The sequence below is a fragment of the Neovison vison genome, chromosome 5 (assembly GCF_020171115.1).
Source record: "Neovison vison isolate M4711 chromosome 5, ASM_NN_V1, whole genome shotgun sequence".
NCBI classification, from domain to species: Eukaryota; Metazoa; Chordata; class Mammalia; order Carnivora; family Mustelidae; genus Neogale; species Neogale vison.
The window spans coordinates 57,241,240-57,267,648 of record NC_058095.1 but is presented as its reverse complement, the minus strand read 5'-3'; the positions used below and the strand labels follow the sequence as shown (position 1 = coordinate 57,267,648).

Below are 26,409 nucleotides of genomic sequence, written 5' to 3'. Positions count from 1 at the left end.
CTTTTCTTCCTCTGTAAAAAGAGCAGCTTGTTAGCAGCTCCTGTGAGTCTGGACTGGTCCTGCCCTCTGGGTGCCGAGCACCCTTTCGGGGAGAGCTGAGGTCCCTGCCTCTCCGGGGCCAGCTTGCCCTACAGTCATGGGAAGGTCAGGCCCCTCCTCAGTGGGTGGTGAGGGTGGGTGATGGAGGACCATCTTACCCTGGCAGAGCTTGCTTTGCTCTGCCCTGGGGAAGCCCTGAACGTGCAGAATGGACCACTTCCAAGAGCATCTAAAATCCCACGTGTTCGTCTGCTGGGGCCGCTGTAGCACATCCACATCCTGAGTGGCTTAAAACAACACTAGGGTATCCTCCTCAGGTTCTAGAGGTCAGGTGTCCGAAATGAGACTCACAGGGACCCAAACCAAGGTGTTGGCAGGGCTGGTTCCTGCAGGAGGCTCCTTGCCCCTTCCAGGGGCTCCTAGCTCGCAGCCGCCTCTGTCCACCAGCCCTTCTGGTGTCAGATTGCTCGGTCTAACTTTGACCCCCGCCTTCCTCTCAGGAGGACCCTTTCCATATATGAAGCCCATCCTGATATCCCAGAATAATCTTCCCATTTCAAAAGCCTTAACCAGGGGTGCCTGGGCAGCTCAGTGGGTTAAGCCTCTGCCTTTGGCTCAGGTCGTGATCCCAGGGTCCTGGGATCAAGCCCCATATAGGGCTCTCTGCTCAGCAGGGAGGCTGCTTCTCTCTCTCTCTCTCTCTGCCTGCCTCTCTGTCTACTTATGATCTCTGTCAAATAAATTAAAGAAAATAAATAAATAAAGCCTGATCCACCTCTGCAAAGCCATTTTTGCCACGTAAGAGAAGACGCTCACGGCTCTGGGGGTTACGGTGTGGCCATCTTCCAGGGCTTATCATTCTGCCTACCATATCTGATGTGCTCATTCTACCCCTGTCACAATATTTGCCACTTCTCCTTATCATCTTTGAGCTTTTCTTTAAATTGACTCCCTCCCTTTTTCTGAAGCAGGCTCCACGCCCAGTGTGCAGCCCAAGCCGGGGCTCAAACTCATGACCCTGAGATCCAGACCTGAGCTGAGATCAAGAGTTGGACTCTCGACCACCTAAGCCACCCAGGCGCCCCTGAATTGGTTTGCTTTTTTTTTTTTTAAATAGACTTACATCCTTCATTAGCCTCATCTTAAACGATCATATCCATGAACTCCTGGAATGAACCACCAGTTTTAGTTTCCCTAATATTTCGTCAAGTAAATCCATAACTACTAAGATGGCAACTGTCCATGCCTGTCCCGGGTAACATCACTCTGCATGCCTCCGGGAGTACCAAGGCCAGCATTTGGGGGACAAAAATAGAATCCAGCCTGCTAGTTTTACAGAAAAGAGTAATTTGGCCAAAAATGCACAGCAGCAAAGAGCAAAACTGCAGCCCCAGCTCCGTCCTCACTGGGCACAACTTGACAGCATGTCAGTGTCTCTTCCTGGCATCCCTGCACCGGCGACTCGAACCAGCTGATGCTCAGGTCCCCTCTGCTATGCTCACAGATATTTTATATTTAGAAAGTGGTGTTTCCTATTGCTTCCCCCGACAGACCCACACTCGTGCCTCCCACTTATCTGTGTTAAACAGTCGCATGTTTACTTGGCCTGCATCTGGACAGCGTCCAAGCCCCAGGGAAGAGTGAACCAAAAGGGAGGGTCAGTGGCCAGTGGTGACTTTGTACTGAGCTCTCCTTGGCATCTGTCCCAGCTGCAGGCTGAGCTTTGAAAACCACTTTTGAGAAGGCAGAGTCCTTTTCCATGCACACGGTGTGGGATGCTATCATTATCCTTGTCTTACATAACAATCGGCACGCAATAAAAATAGCTTTCATTTATTGGATTCTTAGTGTGGGTCAGGGCTCGGGTAAGTGCTTACCAAACACTCGTTCATGACAACACTATGAAGTAGCTCTTCGTGTCCCCACTTTACAGATGAGAAAACCGAGTCTCAGAGAAATCAAGCAGCTTGTCCGGGTCACAAGGCAGGGGTGACAAAGTCTGTGTTCAGAGCGCCTTGGAAGACACGAGGGAACTTAGAAATCCCCCTGAGTGGGGACTCCTGCAGAGAACACCCAGTCAATGGCAGACTCAGGGACAGTTCATTCTTTCTGATTTTTGCACTTAAGCTAGTATTTCTGGGGTAACTTCTTCGGACGCCTGCCCAATCTGCTTCTGTTTCCTCCTGTTTTTGTTTTTGTTTTTTTTAAAGATTTTATTTATTTATTTGACACAGAGAGATCACAAGCAGACAGAGAGGCAGGCAGAGAAAGAGAGAAGGAAGCAGGCTCCCGGCTGAGCAGAGAGCCCGATGCGGGGCTCTATCCCAGGACCCTGAGATCATGACCTGAGCCGAAGGCAGCGGCCCAACCCACTGAGCCACCCAGGCGCCCCTGTTTCCTCCTCTTTACAAACATCCCTCCGCCCTGGTGCTCTGGCCCTCCATCCTTTCCACCCAGGGTTGAAAGCCGTGGAGGAATCTAGGGTGAACCCCCGAATGACCTTTCTCCATCTTCCTCCAAACCACAGAGGGGGAAAAGAAAGACAGAAAGTGCTAGAAAATTTCTGAGAGTCTGTTTTCGCTGTTTTGGAATTAGTAACAATTTAACCAGAAAAGGATTAAAGTATGACTTTTGTCCTTTCCCCTCCCCCAAAAAAGAGATTGCTAAACAGATTAACAGAGTGGAAACAAGGTTACCTGGGGTCATGATCTGAAGGGGAACTTGTTAATGAAGATTTTAATCCAAAAGAACGAAGATGTCGGTCAGTAGGGTACGGCCTCAATAAATGATCGCATAGCCACGCAACGGAATACCACGTTAACACGAATAATGATGTCATACAACAGTGTATAATAATAGGAGGATGAACTACGATTAGTAAGTCGAAAGCACGAATACAAATTAAAATGACTCTTACTGTCACAGGTATGTAACGATTGAAAAGGTGATTTATATTTTCTTTTTTCTGCTTGTTTGTGTCTTCCAAACGTGCTGCAGTGAACAAAGATTACTTTCTTTTTTTTCTTTTCTTTTTTTTTTTTTTTTTTTTTTAAGTAGGCTCCACACCCAGCATAGAGCTGCTTAAATTTATTGCCTTGAGATCAGGGCATTATTATTTTTTTTCCAATTTATTTATTTTCACAAAAACAGTATTCATTATATTTTCACCACACCCAGTGCTCCATGCAAGCTGTGCCCTTTATAATACCCACCACCTGGTACCCCAACCTCCCACCCCCCCGCCACTTCAAACCCCTCAGATTGTTTTTCAGAGTCCATAGTCTCTCATGGTTCATCTCCCCTTCCAATTTACCCAAAAGCACATACCCTCCCCAATGTCCATAACCCTACCCCCCTTCTCCCAACCCCCCTCCCCCCAGCAACCCACAGTTTGTTTCGTGAGATTAAGAGTCACTTATGGTTTGTCTCCCTCCCTATCCCATCTTGTTTCATGGATTCTTCTACTACCCACTTAAGCCCCCATGTTGCATCACCACTCCCTCATATCAGGGAGATCATATGATAGTTGTCTTTCTCCGCTTGACTTATTTCGCTAAGCATGATACGCTCTAGTTCCATCCATGTTGTCGCAAATGGCAAGATTTCGTTTCTTTTGATGGCTGCATAGTATTCCATTGTGTATATATACCACATCTTCTTGATCCATTCATCTGTTGATGGACATCTAGGTTCTTTCCATAGTTTGGCTATTGTGGACATTGCTGCTATAAACATTCGGGTGCACGTGCCCCTTTGGATCACTACGTTTGTATCTTTAGGGTAAATTCCCAGTAGTGCAATTGCTGGGTCATAGGGCAGTTCTATTTTCAACATTTTGAGGAACCTCCATACTGTTTTCCAGAGTGGTTGCACCAGCTTGCATTCCCACCAACAGTGTAGGAGGGTTCCCCTTTCTCCGCATCCTCGCCAGCATCTGTCATTTCCTGACTTGTTGATTTTAGCCATTCTGACTGGTGTGAGGTGATATCTCATTGTGGTTTTGATTTGTATTTCCCTGATGCCAAGTGATATGGAGCACTTTTTCATGTGTCTGTTGGCCATCTGGATGTCTTCTTGGCAGAAACGTCTGTTCATGTCCTCTGCCCATTTCTTGATTGGATTATTTGTTCTTTGGGTGTTGAGTTTGTTAAGTTCTTTTTTTTTTTTTTTTAAAGATTTTATTTATTTATTTGACAGAGAGAGATCACAAGTAGACAGAGAGGCAGGCAGAGAGAGAGAGGGAAGCAGGCTCCCCGCTGACCAGAGAGCCCGACGCGGGACTCGATCCCAGGATCCCGAGATCATGACCTGAGCCGAAAGCAGCGGCTCAACCCACTGAGCCACCCAGGCGCCCCGAGTTTGTTAAGTTCTTTATAGATTTTGGACACTAGTCCTTTATCTGATATGTCGTTTGCAAATATCTTCTCCCATTCTGTCAGTTGTCTTTTGGTTTTGTTAACTGTTTCCTTTGCTGTACAAAAGCTTTTGATTTTGATGAAATCCCAAAAGTTCATTTTTGCCCTTGCTTCCCTTGCCTTTGGCGATGTTCCTAGGAAGATGTTGCTGCGGCTGAGGTCGAAGAGGTTGCTGCCTGTGTTCTCCTCAAGGATTTTGATGGATTCCTTTCTCACATTGAGGTCCTTCATCCATTTTGAATCTATTTTTGTGTGTGGTGTAAGGAAATGGTCCAATTTCATTTTTCTGCACGTGGCTGTCCAATTTTCCCAACACCATTTATTGAAGAGGCTGTCTTTTTTCCATTGGACATTCTTTCCTGCTTTGTCGAAGATTAGTTGACCATAGAGTTGAGGGTCTATTTCTGGGCTCTCTATTCTGTTCCATTGGTCTATGTGTCTGTTTTTGTGCCAGTACCATGCTGTCTTGATGATGACAGCTTTGTAATAGAGCTTGAAGTCCGGAATTGTGATGCCACCAACTTTGGCTTTGTTTTTCAATATCCCTTTGGCTATTCGAGGTCTTTTCTGGTTCCATATAAATTTTAAAATTATTTGTTCCATTTCTTTGAAAAAGATGGATGGTACTTTGATAGGAATTGCATTAAATGTGTAGATTGCTTTAGGTAGCATAGACATTTTCACAATATTTATTCTTCCAATCCAGGAGCATGGAACATTTTTCCATTTCTTTGTGTCTTCCTCAATTTCTTTCATGAGTACTTTATAGTTTTCTGCGTATAGATTCTTTGTCTCTTTGGTTAGGTTTATTCCTAGGTATCTTATGGTTTGGGGTGCAATTGTAAATGGGATTGACTCCTTAATTTCTCTTTCTTCTGTCTTGTTGTTGGTGTAGAGAAATGCAACTGATTTCTGTGCATTGATCTTATATCCTGACACTTTACTGAATTCCTGTATAAGTTCTAGCAGTTTTGGAGTGGAGTCTTTTGGGTTTTCCACATAGAGTATCATATCATCTGCAAAGAGTGATAATTTGACTTCTTCTTTGCCGATTTGGATGCCTTTAATTTCCTTTTGTTGTCTGATTGCTGAGGCTAGGACTTCTAGTACTATGTTGAATAGCAGTGGTGATAATGGACATCCCTGAGATCAGGGCATTATTATTGCCCTGAGATCCAGACCTGAGCTGAGATCAAGAGTCGGACGCTTAATTAACTAACTGAGCCACCTAGGCACCCCTACAGATTATTTTCTTAATCCAAGGGAGGGAATAAAAAATCATGCAAAAATGTGGACATAGTCATTAAGATCCACTGTTCTCTGAAGCCTGTGCTCTGAGACTGAATCTACAAGAAAATAAGAGATCGACCCTATGCCTCGTTGCAGAGCTGGCCACATATCCCAGTGTAGCACTTTTCCTACCCCGCTCAAAAAATGAACAATGGGTAAAAGTAAGTTGTTTGCAGAAAAAGACAAAAAATGGCCCATAAACATGTAGGAAGATACTCGGCCATATCATTAATGAGTTTTGAGCATGTCAATTAGAATAACAATGCCGTACAACTTGTCTATCAGATTAGCTATGTTTAAAATAAATGATCCTGCTCTGTGCTATGAGAGGTATGAGGAAGTCAGTGCGTTTGTACTCCGCTGGTCAGAGGGCGGGCGTGACAACCACAGCAGCTACCATGATGGGTTGAGTACTTGTATCCTCACTTCCACAAAAAAAAAGACAGGGCGCCTGGGTGGCTCAGTGGGTTAAGCCTCTGCCTTTGGCTCAGGTCATGATCTCAGGGTCCTTGAATTGAGCCCCGCATCGGACTCTCTGCTCAGCGGGGAGCCTGCTTCCTCCTCTCTCTCTGCCTGCCTCTCTGCCTGCTTGTGATCGCTGTCTGTCAAATAAATAAATAAAATCTTTAAAAAAAATTCTAGGGGCGCCTGGGTGGTTCAGTGGGTTAAAGCCTCTGCCTTCGGCTCGGGTCATGATCCCAGAGTCCTGGGATCGAGCCCCGCGTCGGGCTCTCTGCTCGGCGGGGAGCCTGCTTCCTCCTCTCTCTCTCTCTGCCTGCCTCTCTGCCTACTTGTGATCTCTGTCTGTCAAATAAAATTAAAAAAAAAAAAAAAATTCTAAAAGGCAGAACTCCAGGAGGACAGAGTGCAGGAAAGATAATGATGACATGAGATGTCAACAGAATCTTGTAAAACGGACAGTAGATCACTGAGTGGCTGCTGATGGGGTGATCAGAGAAGGCTGGAAAGGAGACTCAGTGTCCCCCAGAAGCAAGCAGCGCAGATCAGAAGGCTCCCCAGCGGGAGGTGGTGGCTGGGACGGAAGGCGGGACGGGGCGGGGCCAAACACAGGAAGATCTGTTGAAACTACCCTATGTTTACAAAGCATTTTAGAGGCTGACTTCATAGCTCAGGCAAATGACAAGCCAAGGTATTTACCTCTCTCCCACCCCAGCAGGAGGAGGATGTTTAGAAAAGCTCCAGATTAGGGCACACTGGGCCACCCCAGAGGACAAGGCTAAGTCACCATACTACAAAAAGAAGGGGAATGGAGGGAGGGCAGATCCTTCAAAGGCTGTGTATGGAATGAAGAGATCCTACCTTCCTTCTCCTGATAGCCTCCCAGAATGCTTACAGCCTGACGTGTACGCTCCAGCCAGGAGATCAGAGAGTTTTTCTCAGCTGAACCCAACTGGATCTAGAGAGTCTCCCAACCACTGGCCTGATCTGGAGTAGTCACAGAGAAGCCCAACAGCCAGCAAGACCCTCCGCCTGCCCCCTCCAGAGCCTCCAATCAGCGTCTAGTTCCTTGATCATAAAAATGAACATTTAGGGGTGCCTGGGTGGCTCAGTGGGTTAAAGCCTCTGCCTTCGGCTCAGGTCATGATCTCAGGATCCTGGGACGGAGCCCCGCATCAGGCTCTCTGCTCAGCAGGGAGCTCGCTTCTCCCTCTCTGCATGCCTCTCTGCCTTGTGATCTCTGTCAAATAAATAAAATCTTTTTAAAAATAAAATAAAATATACAGTTGAAATAAAGATGGGAACTGGGAAATCATCTGATGTGTCTGATCCTATTGAGAGAAATTTAAAAGCCCTGTTGGAGAGCAGTGATATGTGGGTGAAAGCTAAGAAAATGAAAACCTGAGGCAACCATCAACTCCGGGGGAAAAAAATTAGACAAAAGGAAGGAAAGAATAATAGTGAAGTGGAGCGCTCAGAGAGCAATACTTACATAGTTACAGCTCAACATACTTTTGTAACACAAACATGAACACTGATTTAAGCAAAATTTGTTATCAGGAAGGACTGGGAAGATGCGGGGGGGGCATTACTATAGATAGGGTGATGTATCCTTCCTTTTCATAAAAAGTCAATAGATCATGACTAAAATAGAAAAAAAAAAAAACCAGCCATCCAGTCACTTTAGAAACAACTAAAATAATTAAAAGTGTTTGTATCGGGGCACCTGGGTGGCTCAGTGGGTTAAAGCCTCTGCCTTTGGCTCAGGTCATGATCTCAGGGTCCTGGGATTGAGGCCCGAATCGGGCTCTCTGCTCAGCAGGGAGCCTGCTTCCTTCTCTCTCTCTGCCTGCCTCTCTGCCTACTTGTGATCTCTGTCTGTCAAATAAGTAAATAAAATCTTTATTAAAAAAAAAAAAGTGTTTGTGTCTGGTAAAGAAAACTTGGAAGTGGGAAGATGGGATGGGGAATTGGTATTTTTCATTGTGTTGCTCTGTGTTGCTTTAATAAAAGTGGATGTGAAATTTGAAACACATAAAAAGTATGATACTTACTCGAGGAATTTAGACAAAAGTACCAAGACTGTAAACAGATGTATAACTTTTCACCCAGCAATAAACTTGTAAGGATTTACACTAAGGAAATAATAGGGCTAGTAGGCAAAGACGTGCATTTAGTGATGTTTACTGGAGCATTGTTTATTATAGCAATACGGTCAAAACAGCCTAAACACCCATCAGTAGGAGACTGGTTCAATAAATTCTGTATACCTATACACTGAAATACTACCCAGCTGTTAAGAAAGACAAGGTAAGGATAGGGTGGCAAAGCATCTACCTCTGGCTCAGGCCTCAATCCTGGGGTCTGGGATCAAGCCCTGTGTCAGGCCCCCTGCTCAGAGGGGAGCCCGCTTCTCTCTCTCCCTCTGTTCCTCCTCCCACTGTGCTCTTACACACACAAGTACTCTCTCTCTCTTAAATATATAAGTAAATAAAATCTTTTAAAAAGGAAAGACAAGGGAGATATTTATAAATTAACCAGAGATGATACTCAAATGATATTATCAAGTAAAAAAGGGTTAAATGACAGAGTTTTACATAAGAAATATTTGTTTGAAAGGTCCAGTTGCTTTCCAGAATATATAAAGAATCCTACAACTCAACAACAACAACAAACAACTCGATTGAAAAATGCATGAAGGACTCGATTAGACGTTTCTCCAAAGAAGTATACAAATGGCCAATAAGCCTCATAGAATGACGTTCCACGCCACTGATTACTAGGAAAATGCAGGTCAAAATTGCAGTAAGATACCAGGGCACACCCATCAGGATGGCTGCGATCAGAAACACAGAAAGTAACAAGTGTCGGCAAGAATGTAGAGAAATCAGACCCCTCGCACACTACCATAGGGTTGTCAAATGACACAGTCGCTATGTACGAAGTAAGACAATTCCACAAAAAATTAAAAATAGAATTGCCATATGATCCCGGCAATTCTACTTGTGGACATACACTCAAAAGAACTGAGAGCAGGGGCTCACACAGATATTGCTGAACTCAGGGTCATAATAGCCAGAAGGTAGAGACAATTCAAGTGTTCAACCCACGTGCAGACGGTGGAACAGAACGCGGTCTATTCACACAACAGAATCGTGTTCAGCCTTAAAAAGGAAGGCAATTGTGACAACAGGGATGAACCCTGAGACCTTTATGCTGAGTGAAACAAGCCAGCCATGAAAGGACAAATACCATGTGATTCTACCTATATGAGGTGTCTAGAGTCGCCGAACTCAGAAACAGAAAGCAGAATGGTGGTTTTCAGAAGCTAGGGAAAAGGAGAGTGGGGACGCAGTATTTAGTGGGGACAGAGTTTCAGTTTTGCAAGACGATAAGAATTCTAGTACCGGAGGGCGATGATGAGTGTCCAACAATGTGAACGCACTTGGTGTCCCTGAACTGTGGACCTAAGGTAAATTTTATGTATATTTTACCACAACACGTTTTTAAAATTTTTTGAGGTCTAGAAATCTGTACGTCAAGGGTCCATGGTAATCTTCGTGGATGAAATCATGCAAAAACTTGAACTTTCTCTGTATTGGGGGGGGGGGTTTCTATCAACTACCATACCAGGAAAAAAAAAGTGGTGTTCCATTTAGAAAATGAAATAAAACTAATCTCAAATTCTAAAAGATACCATCTTATAGTTTATAAAACACTTTCATAATCACTGTCTTGCTTAAGACAAGAAGTCCCACGAAAGAGAGACATGGTGCCGTTTTCTAGATGAGAAAATAGGTTCAGAGGGGAGTGACTTGCCCATGAACGAGACAAGGAGCTGGGACTCCTGGTGGCAATCTCCTAACTTGGTCAGCTCAGCGCGATGTTACGCATCACATGAGATAAACCTGTCTGAACCCAAGAGACCCTGTCTGCAAGCCTGGAAAATGCTATCTGGTACCCAGGAAAGACAAATCAGGGTGATGGGATCTTGGGGAGATGGGGATAGACCACGGGGTTTCAGGATGCCACCATCAATGCAACGTCTGGTGTTCCCCCCCCACAGGGACATAACCAACTTCACAACACTGACCTCAGCCTTTGACGGTGCCCCCAGTCGCATGGACAGAGAAAGGGTCCACCAACCACCGGGAGCCCTCCCGCTCTGGGGCGCCTCCGGCTGGCCCTCACCTGGCCCAGACGTCGAATCGGACACCACCCACCCCTCCCCCATCCCCCGCCACCATCCCGTTGTACCTGCTCCTGTGTCCAGGGCTTCACTGATCAAACCAACAGCAGCCCCCACGGTTGCTGGCCCTGAACCAGCTGAAACGAAGTGGAAGTCAACAGGAAATGTGAGAATCACCATATGACAAAAGAGGTACAAGGACAGGAAGTGGGTTTGGCCGCGAAGGCGGAGGGGACCCCGTGATCTAGAGGTGAGGCAACCCGCTAGCCTCCTCGCTTGGCTAGAGAGGAGAAACGATTCCTTCAGTGCCAAGCAAGGGAAGAGAGAAATCGGGTACTGTCCTGGCTCCTGAGCCAGACCTTCAAGGTTCCCCACTGTCACTGTGTGTGTGTACGCCCCTGTCCTTGTATGCGGAGGGGAAGGGCAAGGGCAAAGCTGTCACCGAGGCCGGGAGCTGCCTAGAATCTGGCATTGCCCGGAAACTGAAGGCAGAAGGCCACTGCCCACCCCTTTTATGGCTGGGAAACTGGAACGAGCTGCTTGGGGTCTCCTTTTGCCCCTTGATGAAATGGAGGTGACCCCAGTACCGGCCTGGCAGGTCTGTGGATGCTTCAGTGAGTTCCCACACAGACCATTCCTTTCCAGTGGTGACATGCGACCTCCCCAGGGTCACCCAGGGAGAGTGGAGGCTGTGTCTCTGTGTCCCCAGAATGTTCAGCAGAGCACCGGAAGTTAGTCCATAAATGTGCTCAGGCCCTCGAGATGCTGGGGAAACACTACCCTGTTTAGAGCACACAGGCAAGCACGAGAGCCTGGGCTGAGGACACCATCGCAGTGGGAGGAGGCTAAACGGGCTTTGGCAAAGCCTGGCATGAAGGCAGGGCCAGGGTGAGCCTTGGCTCCTCTTAGCTCTGATCACAACCTCCTAAGATCCCCAAAGATGTAAAAAGCTGCAACAAGGCACACTTGTCATGCCTGGCAGTCCAGATCCCACCCACTCTCACCATTTCCAGAAAGATCCCTGCTTAGCCTGCTGCAACCTCAAACCTCCCTCAAAAGCAATCCTTAGTCTTGGCACCTAATCAGGAGACCTGCCCTCCTCCTGGCTCTCTGCCCTCACCTCCCTGACCTCCTCCTTTTTGGACGATGGCACCTTCTTCAAGACTGTTCTGTCCACTCGGCCACTCCTCCAGGGTGCCCACCTGGCTTCTCCTTTAAGCATGCCCCAAGCCTTGTTGAGGCCTACTATGTGCCAGGCACCATATTAAATGTTGCTTTAACCTTCAAACCACTCTCTAAGGTAGTAGCTGTAACTCTCCTCATTTTTCTTAAGTTGTTGCTTTTAAGTAATCTCTACACACTAACATGGGGCTTGAACTCGCAACCTCGAGATCGAGAGTTGCACATTCTTCCCACTGAGCCAGGCTGGCACCCACTTCCCATTTTGCAGATCAGGAAACTGAGACCCCAAGAGGTCACACAGCTTGCCCAAGGTCCCCCAGCGAGGGGACCCACGCTCTCTCTAACTTGCACTGGAAACACTTCAGCCAGAGTTTACTCCAGAAGCTGGCAAGCTCTGGGGGCACAGCCCTCCCCCTGCTCCTAGAAATGGGACTGAGAGCGGCTGGGCGCGAGTCATCACCAGGGAGCTGGTTAGAAATGCAGAAGCTCGGGCCCCACCGCAGTCCTACTGAATCAGAACTTGCATTTTCACAAAAGACCCAAGTCATTGGTTTGCTCATCAAAGTTTTGGACGCACAGTGGTCCAAAGTGAAGTGAATAGATGTGCTATACAGGCACCCAGAGGGAGAGCAATCATAGGAAAAACAAAACCCACGGGGCTTTTGATCTTGGGGATTTCACCTCTGGAGGAAGCACAGAACAAAAAAGTTAGGGCTTTAAGTTCCCTATGCCTCACTTTCCACTTCTAGGTGCTTGATCAAGGTCTTGGCCCCCTGCAAGTCTGGAGGGCAACAGCGCATCTTTAGAGCGCCACCTGCTGGCTCTGCTTAGGTATGAGCTTATGTTTCTGCTCCAAGCATCCTGGCCACGAGCCCCAGCCCTGGCTGAACTCTTTCTCCATGTTTCTCTCAGTTCTTGCCCGCCTGGGGTATCCACTGTTCACTACTTACTCTTCACTACTCCTGTCACCAGTTCAGATAACTCCTCACTCTGTACATAGCAGTAATGCAGTACCCCATGTTTGACCAATAGACATTTCTTGAGCTCCTACTGGGTGAAAACCCTGACTTCAATCGGCCAGTCCTCTTCTCCCCAACATCAGAACAAGTGGTCCAAACAGGTGCTTAGTGTTCTGACGTCAAGGTTTAAAACTTGACTTAAAGCAAGACTTAAAGATTTAAAACAGAAAGTATTCACAATATTCACAGGCATATGTTTCTATTTGCCTGTATTTATATCCGTCCAAAATCAGTAAGAAAAGGAAAGCATCCAGCTAGAAAACTGGGCAAAAGATATAGATAAGATCATAGCAGAAGAAATACAAATAGGTAAATAGGTAAATAGAAATACAAATAGGTAAACCCTTCTTACATTCTCTCTTCTTCTTCTTCTTTTTTTTTTTTTAGTTTATTTGCTTATTTAAGTAATCTCTGTACCCAAGGTGGGACTCGAACTCATGAATCCTAGATCAAGTGTCACACGCTCTTCCAACTGAGCCACCCAGGTGCCCCAACTTTTCTTTCTTTTTTTTTTTTTTTCCAAAGATTTTATCTATTCCTTTGACACAGAGAGAGAGAGAGCCATCGAGAGAGGAAACACAAACAGGGGGAGTGGGAGAGGGAGAAGCAGGCTTCCCACGGAGCAGGGAGCCCAATATGGGGATTGATCCCAGGACCCCGGGATCATGACCTGAGCCAAAGTCAGACGCCTACAACCGAGCCACCCAGGCACCTCTTAAATTTGATTTTTAAAATGATTCTCTTTTCCCCATTAGTTTCATAATTATACATTCTTTTACTATTCTTTTAATTGCTATCAAGAAATTATGTGCATCTTTGAATTATTAATCCACTATAACTTCTGCTTTTCCCACTCCCCAGACAAACTGAGATTCTTACAATTTTACTCTACTTATTGCCTTCCTGCCTTATGGTTATTATTGTCAGGTATTTTAATGTTTCACATATTTTTAAACTCCTAAGATATTGGTTTTTTGCACAGTCAGTATTCATGTATTTTTTCTACACGTTTATCTCTTGTCATTCATTCATCCCTTCATTCTTTGCTCCCAGGGGGATCATTTTTATTCTGCATAAAAAGTGTCCTTTTAATTTTTATTTCAGTTCTCTTGACAAAGAGTTCTGTCTGTTTTCATTTGTAAACCTCTTTGTTCCCCCTCTTCATTTTTGAAGAATATTTTTTCTATATAAAATTCTAGATAGGCAGTTGTTTTCCTTCACTCATTTAAAGCTTATAACACATAGCTTTGACTTCCACTGTCTCCTGGATCCCATCACCTGTCTTGCAAATGATCTATCAATAGTGTTATTACTCCCCTAAAACTGATGTGTCTTTTTCTCTCAGCCAATTTTTAAAAATTCTCTTCATCTTTGGTTTTCAGAAGTTTTACAACAATGTGCCTATGTGGGGATTTTTTTATATTTATTTTGCTTGAGATGTGTCATTTGTTGAACTTGTGATTTAATGTCTTTCATTAAGGTCGTAGAATCTGTAATCAGTAACTCTTCGACTGTTGCTTCTGAACCGGTCACTCCCTCTCCTTTACTTGACTGACTCCAGTTAAATGTATTTAGAACTTTACACCACATTGCATATTCTCTGATGCTCTTTTCTTTTCTTACTTTCCATCTTTTTTCTCCCCACACCATGCTCCAGACTATTTTCTACTGACCTATTTTTCAGTTTACTAATCCTCTCTTCTGTTGTATCTAACCTGCTGTTAAACTCATCTCTAGTTTTTTTTTTTTTTTTAATTTCAGTAATTGTATATCTCAGTTTTAGAATTTCCATTCAGTTTTCCACTCAATTTAAGAATTGCTCGTAGGGGGGGCACCTGGGTGGCGCAGTGGGTTAAAGCCTCTGCCTTTGGCTCAGGTCATGATCCCAGGGTCCTGGGATCGAGCCCCACGTCGGGCTCTCTGCTCGGCAGGGAGCCTGCTTTTCCCTCTCTCTCTCTCTCTCTGCCTGCCTCTCTGCCTGCTTGTGATCTCTGTCAAATGAATAAATAAAATCTTAAAAAAAAAAAAAGAATTGCTCGTAGGGGTAGGGGAATGGGCAAAATGGGTGAAGGGGGTGGGAGGTCCAGACTTCTGGCTATGGAGTGAATAAGTCATGAGAATAAAAAGCATAGCATAGGAAATAAATAGTCAATGACATTGTAACAACATCGTATGGTGACAGGTGGTAGCTACACTTGTGCTGAGTAGCATACCACATAGATAAGTGGAGTCATTATGTTGCACACCTGAAATTAATGTAGCATTGTGTGTCAACTATACTCAGGTTAAGATAAAATTTTTAGGTGCATCTCAGTGGTTCAGTCGGTTGAATGTCTGACTCTTGATTCCGGCTCAGGCCATGGTCTCAGGGTGGTAAGTATGGGCCCCATGGTCGGCACCACACTGGGCATGGAGACTGCTTGGGATTCTTTCTCCCTCTGCCTCTCTCCTTCTCAAAATACATACATACATACATACATACATACAAATGGGACTACCAAAACCTTTAAAAATTTTTTAACTATTTCTAGTTAATCTTCTACTTTCTTGAATACATCGGAGTCTATGTATAATAATACTAACTTTTTCTCCTTCGGGTCTGCCTCTACCATCTTATTTTTTCCCTTGGTTTTTGTTTATATAGTCTTGTCTTCTAGTGTATCTGTTAGTTTTTGTTAAATGCTGGATGCTGGGTAGAATGAGAAATTGCAAAGTCTCTGAATGATGTTATTTTTCCAGAAGACATGTACATTTCTGGTTGGCATTTTTTTCAGGCAGCTAGAGTAGGGTCAAATTGTTTGATCCGATCAGGATTGAGACTTCCAGATTCTGTATGGACTGGCTGATGTCTGGATTGTCCTTAGTTCTAGGTCATAGCCCTGCAGACATCTCAACTGAAACCCCAGGGTGTCAACCAGATTCTTCTTTTTGCCAGTTCCTGAACTCCAAATTTTGAGCACTGTGACAATGCCAAGACATTAGACCACCATTTTCTGCTCATCCATGATGCCTCCCAAGCAAATCAGCAAATTCCTTAAGGAATTTCTTTAAGAAAAGCAGTAGAGACGATGCCCCTCACCTCAAAGTGTTTTCTTTCTCTACAGGATCCTGATTACTTAAGTTCTGTCCATGTTGGCTACTCTCTGAAGTCCTAAAACAACTGTGTGTATCAGTGTGGGTGAGCATGGGTGCTTATGCAAGTGATCTAATTTTTACATTGTTCTCTAAAGGAATTCTGGTCTGACACAAGTCAGTCTGTCTTGATCATAACCAAAAGTCAACTAGTACACATTTTTTAAAAGAATAATTCAGGGGTACAGGGGTGGCTTAGTTGAGCATCTGACTTTTGATCTCGGCTTAGGTCTCGATCTCAGGGTCGTGGGTTCAGAGCTCCATGTTGGGCATGAAGCTTACTTTAAAAAAAAAAAAAGGATAATTTGGACTATTCTGTGGAACAATGACCATGTGGAGCTAGGTGAGGGAGGGCAGGGGAAGCAGGAAGGAAATGAAGCGGCTATTTTTCAGGGCTCTGAACAACTTACTGATAGTGTCGTGAGGTAGGATGTTGACAGTGGCAACAGAGGTAGAAAATCTCAGATTTTTTGTTTTTTGATAAAGATAGAGTTATAGTAGACAAGGCAAGGTAAGTGAGGATGACAAGGCAATTCTATATGCTGCTGGAGGGAGTCTAAACTGGTACATTTACAGAATGAAATTTGACAACATTTATCACAAGTATTTAAAATTATATTATACTGGGGCACCTGGGTGGCTCAGTGGGTTAAGCCTCTGCCTTCAGCTCATGTCATGATCTCAGGGTCCTGGGATTGAGCCCCACATCTGGGCTCTCTGTTCAGCAGAGCGCCTGCTTCCCCCCAACCCCCTGCCGACTTCTCTGCCTACGTGTGATGTCTTTGTCAAATAAATAAATAAAATCCTTTGAAAAATCATATTATACTTTGACTCATCAATTCCATTTCAATAACTATTTTAAGGAAACAGCACCAAGATTTTGCAATATAAACACTGCCTGGAGCACCTGTTTGGCTCAGTCTGTCGAGTGACCACTTCTGTTTTCGGCTCTGGTGGGATTGAGCCCTGGTGATGGGTTCCACACCCACTGAGGAGTCTGTTTCCCCATTCCCTCTCCCTCTGCCCCACCCCTGCTCATGCACACACACTCTCCCTCTCAAATAAATAAACCTTGAAACGAAATATCTTGAAAAGAAAAAATCTTTGAAAGAAAATTTTTTCCTGCAGAAATTTTTTATAGTAAGGGAAATTGAAAACACCTTAAATGTCAATCAATAAATTAAATAAATGACTACATCCATCAAAAATGAGGACATAGGGGCATCTGGGTGGCTCGGTCAGTCAAGCATCCAACTTTTGATTTCCTCTCAGGTCATGATCTCAGGGTGGTGAGTTCAAGCCCCGCCTCAGGCTCCATACTGGGTGTGGAGTCTGCTTAAGATTCTCTCTCTCCCTCTCCTTCTGTCCCTCCACCCCTCCCTTCCTCTCTTAAAAGAAAAGAAAAGAAAAGAAAAGAAAGAAAGAAAAGGGGGGGCATAAAAGATTATTGGAGACCACAAGGTAACCACCAAAGAAAATCAGGTCCTAAAAGTATACAATGTGATCCCACTTATTATCTTATGATAATCATATATTATATAATACATCACTATTTCAACATCACCATATATGGTAAATATTACATACAAATAGTCTGGAAGAACAAACCCTAAAACATTTATGGGCTCTCCCTGGAGAAGTGGCGTAGACTTTAATGTTTTTCTTCTTCATGTGCGCTTTTATCAATTTTCTACATTTTTCCCCCAATGGCAAGTTTTGTGTTTTTTTTTAATAATCAGAAAAAAATGTGAAGTTTTTTCACTCCCGACTCTGTCCCTGACTCTGGCCTTACCTTTCTCAAGTCCCGAGGACTCCCAACCCTCAGGGAGGCTTTAAGTTCCGAGATAAAGTGCAAAGGCTCAGCAGATCCTCCATCAAAGCCTCCCTTTGAGCTCTCTTTCTCCTGCCACCGCCCCCAGGAAGTGGGGAGAGGTTTCTTTTACACCTAGGGCGCCCTTCCCGCACCTGTCCCAGAGCGCCTGCGCACTTGCGGTCGGTGCCCCGCAAGGCAGCTGTGTCAGTTTCGTGCCCCGCAAGGCAGCTGTGTGAGTTTCACATCTGCTAGAGGCAAGGGGGCGGGAGGGCTCGCAGAACAGGTGCCTGGCAGGTGCACAGTCTCGTGCGCAAGCGCAGCCCTTTGGGGCCTGCCTCCCAGCCTTCCTGCTCGCCTAGTCCGCTGCCCCACCCCTGCTTCTCCTCCACAGGCACCTTTCACCCCAAACCCCTGTCCTTGCCAGTTTCATCCTCGTATCCAAGGTGTCTCCTCTCAGGATTCTTTTCATTGATTCCATTCTGTGGCTTCCGGGCCTAAGGGCTCTCAAGCATTTAAACCCAGGCTGAACCCAGCCTGAGGCGGCCTCTTTCCTGCTCTAAGATCTCAGGCCTCTGTCTCCCCCTGCCCGCCCATCCCGTGCCCCCAACCAGCCCGCCCGCCAGGCCACCATCTCTGCCCCGTCTCAGGGCATCATTATCTATGTGCATGAGTTCAGGCGGCATGCAAGGAGAAACTTGTGGGGTCCCCCGCCCCACTGTCTCAGTCCGTGGAGCGTTAGACTCTGGACCTTTGGGTCATGAGTTTGAGCCCCATGCTGGGTATAGAAATTACTTTAAAAAAAAAAAAAACTTTTTTCAAAAAAAAAAAAACAAAAAACAGGATAGAGTGTCAGAAGTGTGATTTCAGGGGCATGGGTGCTTAGGAGGCAAGAGTCTATATTTAAGTTTAAAATGTGATTCTAGGGGCGCCTGGGTGGCTCAGTAGGTTAAGTGTCTGCCTTCTGCTGAGGTCTTGATCCCAGGGTCCTGGGCGAAAGCCCCGCATAGGGCTGCTTGCTCAGTGGGGAGCTTGCTTCTCCCTTTCCTTCTGCCTGTCACTAACCCCCTGCTTGTGCTCCCTCTCTCTCTCTCTGTCAAATAAATAAAATCTTTTTTAAAATGTGACTCTCTTTTTTCAAGACAAATCAAGTAAACGGCTGTCCATGGGGCAGTTTGGTACGGCAAAAATCACTGACGACAAAATGCTAGATAGTGAAGCCTTCCTCCCTCATCCCCGGACCATCATCCCTCCCCTTCCCAGACTCACCTCCTGCAGAACCTGCTCGAGACCATGCTTTTCCAAAGACAGCATTGGTGAACAGTGGCTAAAGTAAGGCTCTGACCCCCTGTGGTGGGCTCAGTCACCTGTCTCCAGCCAGATGGGAGGGTCTCAGCCCATCATGACTTTGAGGAAGGGACTTCCGTGTGGATTCCAAAGGAGTGTCGAGCAGAGAGTGTTAAAACCATGTTTCCTGAACTTGCCTGGAACACCGCCCCAGCCCCCAGCCCCATGCCCTTGAGCTAGGCTTGTGAAGGTAGATTTATTCATTAACAAACATCGATTTATTGGGCTTGAAGGATACGGGGCCCCTGGGCTACAGAGAGGAGCCAACACCTCCTCCTTCAAGGTCTTAAAAGAGAGAGATGCAGGTGGGAGCGGCAGGTGATGAAGGAGAAAGATGTTCACACTGGGAAGGAAAAAAAAGCATGAAAAAAATCACAGAGCCCCCAAGGCCCAAGGCCCTCAAGAGATCTGAACTGAAAGCGGCCTCATGGCCAGGCTGCATGGTATGAGAAAGCCAAGGAGAAAAGCAGTGAGGGCCTTGTGGGCTGGCTGAGCGCGGGCTTTGCACGGAGGGCAGTGGGGAGCCACGGAAGACCTCAGAGGGAGGGTGGGAAGGAGGGATGGGGAGAGACCTGTGAAAACACTCAGTGACTGCTGCCTACCATGCTGCAGTGGGGCTAAGGGGGCTGAGGGCCCACGGGGGAGCTGGGAATGCAAAGCAGCCCCTATTCCACCTACCAAGCCTGGGGCCCTGGCAGGGGACTGGACAAGGAGCATCTTTGTTTTCTGTTCAAAGGCCCCAGGTTTCGCCTGTGCTACCAGCAGCCCCAGACTATGTAGTAAATGGGGAGAGTCGAAGGGGTGTGATGAAGGGAAAAGGGGAAATAGAGATTTCAGAGGCCCCGGGCGGGCTTGCGGGGAGAAGGTGAGCCCAGGAAATGTACAGGAGCAAGAATAAATGGAAACCCCAAAGCAGGTCCCAGAGCTGGCCAGCACGAAACTAGGCCAGGGTCCCACCATTGATTGCACAGGGGTGGGGAGACCATCAGGGCTGCACCCCATTCTGAGTCCTCCCTGGGCTGCATGGTGGGGGGTGTGACCTCACTGAGGAGCCCTATGTGGCCGGACTCTGCTGGCTGGTGGCGGGGAGGGGAGCAGGGCACCCTCAGGATCACTAATGCCTTAGTCTCTGCGTGAGCTTCCCCGGGGACCAGAGGCTCCTCTGCTCCATACTTCGGGGGTCCTCTACCCTCCCTGGCTCGGCTTTCCCATCTGCCCACATTCCTCAGGCCAGTCAAGATGCTGATGAGTGGAGGCAGAGCGGGAGGAGGGTCCAAGGTCCTACACACACACACACACACACACACACACACACTCTCTCTCTCTCTCTCTCTCAAGCAAAGTAAGGAGATACTTACCTCCTTCCTGGCCCACAGGCATCATTTAATTGCAACCTCCATGAGCATGCACAGGGCACAGCCCGCTCACCCACCATCCTCCACCCTGCCCCAGCCTCACCCAGAGCCTCCACTGCCAGAATATGGCAAGTTCACGGGCCCCCACAGGAGCATGGTCAGCGGAGGATGATCATTGTCAGGTGTCTTCTCTCAGGACAGCAGTGCTAGCAAGTCCAAGAGCCTCTGCCCCAGCACAGATCGCCTGGATCACCTCCTTCCTTCCCCCTGCACCCCCTCCACTCCCCCCGACCCCGCCAAGGCCTCAGGATGCAGCCTGCAGTTTCTCGCTCCAAGTTTGCCACCCCGTTGCCCATCCCCCGTCCTTTTTGGCTTTCAATATTTGGGATGACTCACTTTTACTCTTCTTATCAAAGTTTTGGCCCCAGCACAAGGTTCTGAATGGCAGGAGTGACCCCATCCTCTTAGGCTGGGCCCTGCCTCGTGCCCCCCAACCCCATCCCCACAGCAGGTAGAGAGATTGTGTGTGCCCCTGCTGCTGGACACCTGACATCTCTCCAGGGGAGCAAGAGAGCCAGGACCTTCGGGAATCCCAGTCCCCTGGGGATGCTCTGGAGGGATGATGGGGACGGAGGAGCGTCTCTGAAAGAGCCACCCCTGTTCCCGGTCCCTGTCCATCCAGCCTGGAGGAAGGAGGGAGCCCAGCTCCAAGTTGCCCAGGACCCTGGCCTCCCTCTCCCAAGCCAGAGGGTCCCCGACATTCCTTGGGGAAGTTGCTAAGCTCTTGGATGCCAAAAGCACACTGTCCACGTATGATTGTGGAGCTGCAGATTGAAGTAAGATGTAGATCCAGATAAGACAGGCACGAGGCAGAAGCCTGTGTATGGTGCGCTATCATTTGGGGGGAGGGACAGAGAAGGGATACAAATCAATTTCTGTATTTGCTCACGTAGGCATAAAGATAAAGAGGATTCACAAGAATAACCACTAACAACAGGGGTCAACTCTTCTAAGAATTGTGGTAAACCCCATAAGACATAAAACTCATCATCTTAACCATTTCTGAGCGGCATTAAGCACGTTCACACTGCCATGCCACCGACCACCCCACAGTCCGTGGGCAGAACATTTTTCTTCTCCCCACACTGAGACTCTGGATGCATTAAAAAATGACACTCCATTCCCCCTCCTCTAGTTTCCGGCCGCCACTGTTCTACTTTCTGTCTCCGTGCATCCAATGATTCTGGGAACCTCCTATAAATGGAATCCTGCGGTATTTGTCCTTTAGTGACTGGCTTATTACACTCATCGTCGTGTCCTCAAGGTGCACCCATGAGCGTGGGGCAGAATGTGCTTCTTGATGAAGGTTGATACTGTGTTTCATGTAGGTATCACGCTGTGTATAACCACTCAGCTGCTGGGGGACATGGGTTGGTTTCACCTTCCAGCTCTTGTGAACTCTAAAGATGTTATTTATTTATTTATTTGACAGACCGAGATCACAAGCAGGCAGAGAGGCAGGCAGAGAGAGAGGAGGAAGCAGCCTCCCCACTGAGCAGAGAGCCCGATGCGGGGCTGGATCCCAGGACCCTGAGATCATGACCTGAGCAGAAGGAAGAGGCTCTAACCTACCAAGCCACCCAGGCGCCCCTCTTGTGAACTCTAAACACAGGTGTGCAAACATCTGTTTGAGTCCCTGCTTTCAATTATTTGGGGGTATAGACCCACAAGTGGGATTGCAGGCTTCCATGGTAAGTCGACATTTAATTTTTTGAGAAACCATCATAATGTGTCCCGTGGTAGCTGCCCCACTTATATACCCCCGCCAGCAGGGCGGAAACGTTTGAATTTCTCCACATTCTCGACAACACTGGTTATCTTCTGGGTTTTCTGTTTTGTTTTGTTTTTTAAAACAGCCACTCTAATGTGTACAAGTTAGTGGTTACCTTTTGGGATACGCAGAACATGGTCAGTCAGGAAAGGAAAAAGGAGGGGAGGGAATCTCTACAGCAGGACTTTAAACTTTTTCTTTCTTTTTTGTTTTTTGATTTTTTAAATATGTATTTATTTATTCTAGAGAGACAGGGAGGGCAAGAGAGAGCAAGCAAGCGGGGGAGGGGCAGGATGGGCAGAGGGAGAGAATCTTCAGGCAGACTCCCCACTGAGCATGGAGTCTGACGTGGGGCTTGATCCCAAGACCCATGAGATCATGACCCAGACTGAAACCAAGAGTCAGATGCTTTAACTGACTGAGCCACACAGGCGCCCCACATTTTTTAAATCATCTGAATATATTACTTACTCAAGAAAGTAAATACTTTTCCCAGCATTTATTATGACAATTTCCAAATGTATGGCAAAGGTTAGAGTTTTGCGGAGAACCCATACACACAATACCTAGATCCCACCATCAGCACGCACTATCCACACGTTCTATCTATCCACTCATTTATCCATCCAATTTTTTTTTAAGATTTTATTTATTTATTTTGACAGAGAGAGACACAGCAAGAGAGGGAACCCAAGTAAGCAGAATGAGAGAGGGAGAAACAGGCTTCCTGCTAAGCAAGGAGCCTGATGTGGGGCTCAATCCCAGAACCCTGGGATCATGACCTGAGCTGAAGGCAGCTGCCTAATGGCTGAGCCACCACCCTATTCACCCAATTTAAAAATTAATATAGACTGTTGGGGCTGGGTGGCTCAGCTGGTTAAGCTTCAGCTCAGGTCATGATCCCAGGGTCCTAGGATCGAGTCCCGCATCGGGCTCTCTGCTCAGCGGGGAGCCCACTTCCCCCTCTCCCACTCCCCTGGCTTGTGTTCCCTCTCTCACTGTGTCTCTCTCTGCCAAATAGACAATAAAATCTTTTAAAAAATTAATTATAGACTCTATTTTCCTAGGCCCCTCCCAAGACCTGCTACATCTCAAGGCAGGACCTTGGAATCTGTATCTTTCTTTCTTATTTTTTTTTTAAGTTTCTTTTCAGCATAACAGAATTCATTGCTTTTTTGCACCACACCCAGTGCTCCACGCAATACGTGCCCTCCTTAATACCCTCCACCTGGCTCCCCCAACCTCCCATCTCCCACCCCTTCAAAACCCTCAGATTGTTTTTGGAATCTGTGTCTTTAATCAGTTCTCCAGGTGATTCTGCCCCTGGAGAGCCTCTATCCTGGACCAGCCATTCATCTCCTGCAAGAACTATACCTCCAATCATTCATGGGGCCACCGTGGTCTCCAGACCCATCACCCCATCCAGCGGGGCTCTTCCCCGGAACACGTTTCAGTCCCCCAGCACACCCCCCCACAGTGTGGCCCCAGACTTAGACACAACTCTCCAGTGTGGCCTGACTGGAGTGAAGACCACCGGTTCCGTCCCTCCCTGAGCTGAAAACTAGCCTTCCAGCCTTTCATCTCCCTTTGTCCTCTCTGCTGAGAAGGACAGGACACTATAAACTGGGGTGGCGAGACTGGCAGGACCGGATTGACCAGGCACCTTGAAGTAGGAAGTCTTCATGTAGTCTCACCCCTCGTCAGCCTTCTCCTTTTGCTAGGACGGTGACAGTGATGATAGTGGGAGGTAACATACAAGAGGCGTGGTTCCAGGCACATCACTTGCCCCCATTCACTGATCGTCGCAATCCTACAGAATCGGTACTATTATCCCCATTTTTCAGATGAAGCAACTGAGGCACCAAAGGATTAAGCAACTTACTCAAAGGTACATAGCGCATGCTATGCTCTCTAGGTGGACCCAGAGCAAGCATGAATGCTTGTGGAGGGAGTGGTCTTTCTTTCTCAGTGGTCTTGCTATCAAATCCTACAGTGCAGATACTTCTGGTTCATGCACCTGTGATCTCAGTCTTTCCTGATGCCTAATTCCCCCCTCCCCATCAACACTTAACAGTCCTATGTCCCACGCTCTCGGGGCAAGACAGCTGGAGCCAACCTAAGAAAGTAGAGCTCACGTTTCTCTGGTTGATACATTTACTCTCCCAGGCGTGTGTGTGTGTGTGTGTGTGTACATGCGTGCATATACACATTTATGTATACACAGGTGTATGGAATTTTAAAAATTGAATTCTTATTTTGGAACATAAAACCATGAGAGACTACGGTCATAAATATCTATACATTCAAAGTAAACTTCAAAGCCAAGCTTCATGGCAGGTCCAGTGGAAGAGATCCGGGGGACACGGGAACTAAACGTTACCCCAGGGTCACATCACATTAGTCTAAAGACAGCCCCGCCTGGGTCAGTCCCCTCCCCCGGGGACACCCAGGGTATGGAGGACCCGTATTTGAGTCCCCTTTTTGGGAACCCCTAAAAGCCGTAGGCAGAGTCATGAGCCAAGCTACTGAACGGCTCCTCGAAGTGCTGATGGAAAGAGAGAGAAATCCGGGGAGCCCTCTGAGACTGGAGGGGCAGAATGAACTATCTAGAATGTCCAGTGCAATTGGGGTTTTAGATAAAGAACGAATCATTTTTTAGTACGTCAGTCCCCATTACTAGACGGAGCACATTTAAACTCAAACTCTTTGTTACTTATCTGAAATACAAATTCCCCCCCCACCCCCCCGCCCCGGGCAGTCTGCATTTCCCTCTGTTAAATCTGGGACTGCCTGGAACTCCTCCCCTTCCGCTCCCGGGGAAAGAACACGAGAGACTGTCCCGACAGTTGGCACTCAGCCGTGCCCGTGTCCCTGGGTGAGGTGGCGGGGTGCACCACCTTGACTGCCCTCCCCGGCCAGCCTCAGGGTGCCCCTGGAGCCAGGCCACGACGGGACAGGTCAAAGAGGGGCCATCCTGGGGCACCCTACTGAGTCACACTCAGGCCTGACTGTGCCTTGGATCAGGAACTCCTTTTTTCAGAAGAAAACCAACTTCTTGAGAACTGGCCCTCCAGTCATGTGAAAACTGGGAGGGGAATCCCTCAAATGGTTTCCCATTGTCCCTACCACTGTCTGCCTCTTTGTTCCTGCCTTATTCTTGATTATTTTTTTCTGATCACAAAGAAGCACAGAGGGGCTCCTGGGTGGCTCAGTTGGTTAAGCGTCTGCCTTGGACTCAGGTCATGATCTCAGGGTCCTGGGATCAAGCCCCGCATCGGGGGGCTCCCTGCTCAGCGGGGAGCCTGCTTCCCCCTCTCCCTCTGCCCCCTCCTCCCTGCTTGGGCAATCTCTCTCTCTTTCTCTCTCAAATAAACAAATAAAATATAAAAAAAAAATAAAGATGCACACATCCAGAGTGAAAATTCAAATACCGCAGAAATGTCTAAGTTAGAAAGTCCCACCAGAGATAACTACCAGTTTGATGTGTCTTATTCCAGATTTTTCTCTTGCAAAAGACTGTGTAATTTCCATAGATAGGATCGTATTTTACAGACTGTTTGGAAGCTTACCCCTATATCCCATGATGTCAGGGATTTCTTTCCAGGCGGGTCTGTGCTTCTAATTCATTGGTTTAATCCGGCCCTGTTCTTTATCCGCATGGTGTTTGGTCTTTGGGAGCTCTGAGCCCCTTGTGGGTGTTCGAGGAATGGCAAATGCACGCGAACACAGCACCCAAATATTGGTATGCGACGCTGGGTGCCGTAGCCTCGCTGAGGGTAATGTGACCCCTCCCCCCGGGCATGGCAGGGGAGCAGGGGTGTAGGGGGAGGATCCCTGAAATGAGTCCCAGAAGGTTAAGGACGTGAGGCTAGCTTTCTTATTGCTGGAATGCGGAGACCCACCTGAGGGGAGCCTCGTTCAGAGGGGTCCTGGGTCACTGACTCCATTGGGAGACCCATCCCTGGGCTCCCCCTCAGGCAGGGGGCCTCGCTCTGAGCATCCCCAGTCAAGATCACCTGACTCCAGCAGCCGCCGAACCCCTGGGCAACGCCAAGAGCCTCCTGACCTCAAACGGGTTGGGCGACATTCACTTCCCTTCGCTGTCCTCCCGACCAGCTCAGTCATTAGGAAATGCCTCTGCGGCGGCTGTCGCGGTGACAGCAGCAGGAAGACGTGCTGTCTGCCCAGCACCCGTGGGCGGTTCAGACCTGCTCCGCGGAGGACGCGGCGGCCAGGTGGATGCTTCTCTCCCTGGTCCCATCCAAAGTGAGTCTGGGGGCCTGGCTGGGGGCGGGGAAGGAGCGGGATCCCACCAGCGTTTGGCTGAAACCAGAGTGGCAC

General features: G+C 47.4%; 1 protein-coding gene across 1 annotated transcript in view; it reads right to left on the bottom strand.

Moving 5' to 3' along the window:
- NDEL1 (nudE neurodevelopment protein 1 like 1) overlaps window positions 1–10,545 on the bottom strand; it is a 47,867-nt gene extending 37,322 nt beyond the window's left edge. Inside the window, exon 1 of the mRNA XM_044249063.1 lies at window positions 10,461–10,545. The gene's annotated coding sequence lies outside the window, so the exon portion shown is untranslated. The remainder of the gene's footprint in view (window positions 1–10,460) is intronic.
- Between the last annotated feature and the right edge of the window lie 15,864 nt (window positions 10,546–26,409).